Consider the following 4,496-nt stretch of genomic DNA (forward strand, 5'->3'; position numbering starts at 1 on the left):
CTGACTGTTCAGGGATTAACGTAGCAGTTAAAGTGAAAATTCAACAGTTAAAGTTAATTTTTTCTTTTTGTTTTTGTTGTGTTAATGGTGAGAAATTATTTACATGATTTGTTAGAAAAACACAAACATAATAAATAATTAAAGTACCCTGTACGAGAGCAAAATTACCGTCAATAATAAGACTGAAAGGATTTAATGTACAGAAAAAATAAATATTTTAACTAGCAATAAACACACATAATATTATCTTACTAGTTAAATGACGATATAATATATAGTGTAATACTTAATACTGACAGTACAAATATTACTTAAACAAAACGTAGTAAACAACACGGTAAATATAAAGAACGGTACATTCTAAAAACAGAAGATACGACAAACTTTACATATGACGATTAATAATCCATGCTATGACCAACAGAAAATAGATGATCGGAAGTGTAACCATCGCAGGTCCATATTTTTCAGGACTATGCAGACAGAAGAAGGACATGATCACCGTAGCAATGGTGATGACTATAAGAAAAAGTGTCTCCATCCGCTTCGCCATTTTTGCCGGGGAAGAAGAGAAAATAGATATGAGGTAGAAATTTTGAGAGATTGAATGAAATTTGATGTGAGATTTTATGGAAAGAATGAGATGTATTTATAGAGTGAAAAGAAGGATAGAGACGTTGGGGAATGAAGTGATTCCGTACAAAAAAGGAAAATTTGAGTGGTAGTAGGATTTGAAAGAAAGTGCATGGTAGGGTTTGAAAAAAAAGAGATGTGTAGAATAAAGTTAGGATTTGATTTGAAAGAAAGAGATTTGAAAAGAAGGAAAGAGATTTTGAAAATAATAGAATATAGCACAAAATTTAGTGGGAAACAAAAAACTAATAATAATTTATTTGTTACCAGTACAGTCTGAATCCCCGGACTATGCGCCTGCAAAAAGATTTAATTTTGTACCAATTGCGTCAGTACTATTTATCTGCAAATAAATCTCAAATAAACAGCGTATGTGAAATGATAAACAGTAATTGGCGTTTGCGTAAGAATAAATTCAACTGCGAACTAGAATACCGTATAAGAAAAAAAATTCTAAAAACTGAGTATTCTTAAAATCAGGATATTTATGAAATAAAATCCAAGATTATATGAAACTCTCAATTTTTAGACAGAAGTCTGTTGCCTTCTTTTTTTGAAAAAGATGTGGGCAGATTTTGGGGTATAACAGTTGCCCCTATTCAATCTTCTTAAACCTGATTGGAATCTGAAGGTAGAAGATGATTGAATATTTTAGATGCCCTGAAAATTTGCACTTACCTCCATCGAAGTAATGTTGGAAATTGCATTTGAATGTCGTCTGAGAAATGTTGTCTGCAGATCGAAACATTGCTTGAGATGGGCCTTCAGATGCCATTTGGAAAATGTGTTGATGGTTTGTTCATCAGAATGAATCCATTGATAATATCTTGATGAAGGATTTGAAAACCTCTGCGTTGACCGTTACGGAACCGTCCGAGGTTACCGCTTTAAATCTTTGAGGTTGATTATTACAGAACTGTCCAAAGTTTCTGCTTTGAATTTTTGAATGCTGATTGTTACAGATCCGTCCGAGGTATCTGCTTTTAGATTTTGAAGATAGATCATGAAGGAACCGTCTGAAATATCGGCTTAAATCTGAATGGTAGATCATGAAGGAACCGTCCAAGGTATCAACTTAGATCTGAAGGTAGATCATGAAGGAACCGTCCAAGGTATCAACTTAGATCTGAAGGTAGATCATGAAGGAACCGTCCAAGGTATCAACTTAGATCTGAAGGTAGACCATGAAGGAACCGTCCAAGGTATCAACTTAGGTCTGAAGGTAGATCATGAAGGAACCGTCCAAGGTATCAACTTAGATCTGAAGGTAGATCATGAAGGAACCGTCCAAGGTATCAACTTAGATCTGAAGGTAGATCATGAAGGAACCGTCCAAGGTATCAACTTAGATCCGCTTTGCTTGTTTAGAATTAGAGCTCTTCAGAGTGAATCTTTGGTTTGATTATATCTGAAAAGAATGCTCGTGATTGAAGATAACTTGCTGAGGATACTCGTCCACCTGAAAAATCAAGTTAGTGATATGCAATGTCATGATGCATGTAATGTATATGTTGAGATTCCCAAACTAAACGGATCCGTGTATGTTATGCATGAGTCTGTCATGAAACATCATATGATATGTATGAATATGCGTATGATGTATGATGTATGATGTATGATGTATGAAGCTTCTGTTTGGGGAAAATAAATTCCTGCTAGCCATTTGGAAATGAAGGCATTGTGATCGTTGAAGATCTTCGCCGTCTTGTTCGAGTACACTCGGCTGGGGACCTTCTTTGAGAACCAGGGTGCTCTGTTGAAGGATCTTTGACTACCGCTCGGGGATGAAAGGTAATCTGAAAGTTCTGATTTTGATGCCCTTTAATGTGGGAATGAGGAAAATGTATAATCCTCCGATGCACTATTTGACCAAGTCCTGGTGTGGAGACCACACTTTCTGGGGATAGCATTCTGGAACAGCCCTGCAGGGGAATAAGATGTCTCAAATCTTATTGAGGAATTTGCTGAGAAATGCATCTCTGTTGGGGATTCTGATGCTGGTGTTGGAACGATGTCCAGATGATTGGGACATTACCTGAATGCTATTCCTGTTTTTCTTGTTAATCATATTCAAATGCATATGTTCATTCAAAATGATCATTGGGACGTTTATGCATTCAAAACAGGAAAAGTGAAAACATTGATTTTAGCGTGAATTGTGTTGATTTTGAAAGAGGGCCATAACAGGTGGATTAGTACAAGGAGACAAAAATCCTAGTAGTAAGAAATTGTCATAAAGCTTTTGAAAAGTATTTATAAAGAGAAATAGCTATGTGAAAACAATCCAGTCAAGTTTCAATTCTGCTATTGCCAATCTGTCTTCGAGTATCTCATCCCTTACTTGTTGGAAGAAAGTGATTGGACTGATTAGTGCCTTTGATGTGTTGAACCTTGAATGTGAGTAAATAGCCAAACGGGACATAGTCGTATGCTTTATTCCCTAACTTTTGCCTAGGCTGCCTTTTCAGGTTTTCAGCCTACCGGGATAATTATTTTTTAGTCTCTAATTTTTGTCTGGATCGCCCTTTTAGGTTTTCAATCCACCGAGACGCTCATTTTTGCCTAAGTCGCCCTTTCGGGTTTTCAACTTAGCGAGATTTTCTTTTCTTTAAGCGAAGTACTTTTTGATTATGTCCGCATTTACAGGGTGTGGGAAATCTTCTCCGTCCATAGTGGTAAGCAACATGGCTCCGCCGGAGAATACTCTCTTGATTACAAACGGTCCCTCATAGGTGGGAGTCCACTTGCCCCTGGGGTCACCTTGTGGTAAGATGATGCATTTGACAACCAAATCACCGATTTGATATGTCTGACTCTTGACTTTCTTGTTGAAGGCTTTGATCATACGCTTTTGGTACAACTGACCATGACAAATAGCCCCAAGTCTCTTCTCATCGATCAAGTTTATCTGGTCCAATCGAGTCTGAATCCAATTGTCTTCGTCTAGATCGGCTTATTTCATGATCCTTAGGGAAGGAATCTGGATTTCGATTGGGAGAACTGCCTCCATACCATAGACTTAGGAAAATGGAGTTGCCCCTGTTGAAGTACGCGCTGATGTGCGATAACCATGAAGAGCAAAAGGTAACATCTCATGCCAATCTTTGTAGGTTACTGTCATTTTCTGTATGATCTTTTTGATGTTCTTATTGGCAGCTTCTACTGCGCCATTCATCTTTGGTCGATATGGAGATGAATTATGATGTTTGATCTTGAACTGCGTGCAGAGTTCGTTAATCATCCTGTTGTTTAAATTTGTGCCATTGTCCGTGATGATCCTTTCAGGGATGCCATACCGACAAATGATATTGTGCTTGATAAACCGGGCCACCACATTCTTGGTAACTGAAGCAAACGAGGCTGCCTCTACCCATTTTGTGAAGTAGTCAATAGCGACCAGTATGAAACGATGTCCGTTGGAGGCAGTAGGCTTGATTTCTCCAATCATATCAATACCCCACATTGCAAAAGGCCAAGGAGCCGTCAAGACATTTAACGGGACTGGAGGTACATGCACTTTGTCGGCATATATCTAGCATTTGTGACAGGTTTCGGAGTGATGATGGCAGTCTGTCTCCATAGTAGACCAGTAATAACCTGCTCTTAGTATCTTTTTAGCCATTGTATGTCCACTTGAATGAGTACCAAAGGCACCATCGTGTATGTCTTCCATAATCTGTTCTTCTTCCTTCTTGTTTACACAACGAAGCAAATTCGAGTCATGGTTGCGTTTGTACAGGATTCCATTACTTAGAAAGAATTTGGCAGCAAATCTTCTTAGAAACTTTCTGTCGTTAATGGATGCCCCTTCAGGGTACTCCTGAGCTTCGAGATATCTTTTTACTTCATGGAACCATGGTTTT

This window comes from Vicia villosa, linkage group LG4 (genome assembly GCF_029867415.1).
Source record: "Vicia villosa cultivar HV-30 ecotype Madison, WI linkage group LG4, Vvil1.0, whole genome shotgun sequence".
NCBI classification, from domain to species: Eukaryota; Viridiplantae; Streptophyta; class Magnoliopsida; order Fabales; family Fabaceae; genus Vicia; species Vicia villosa.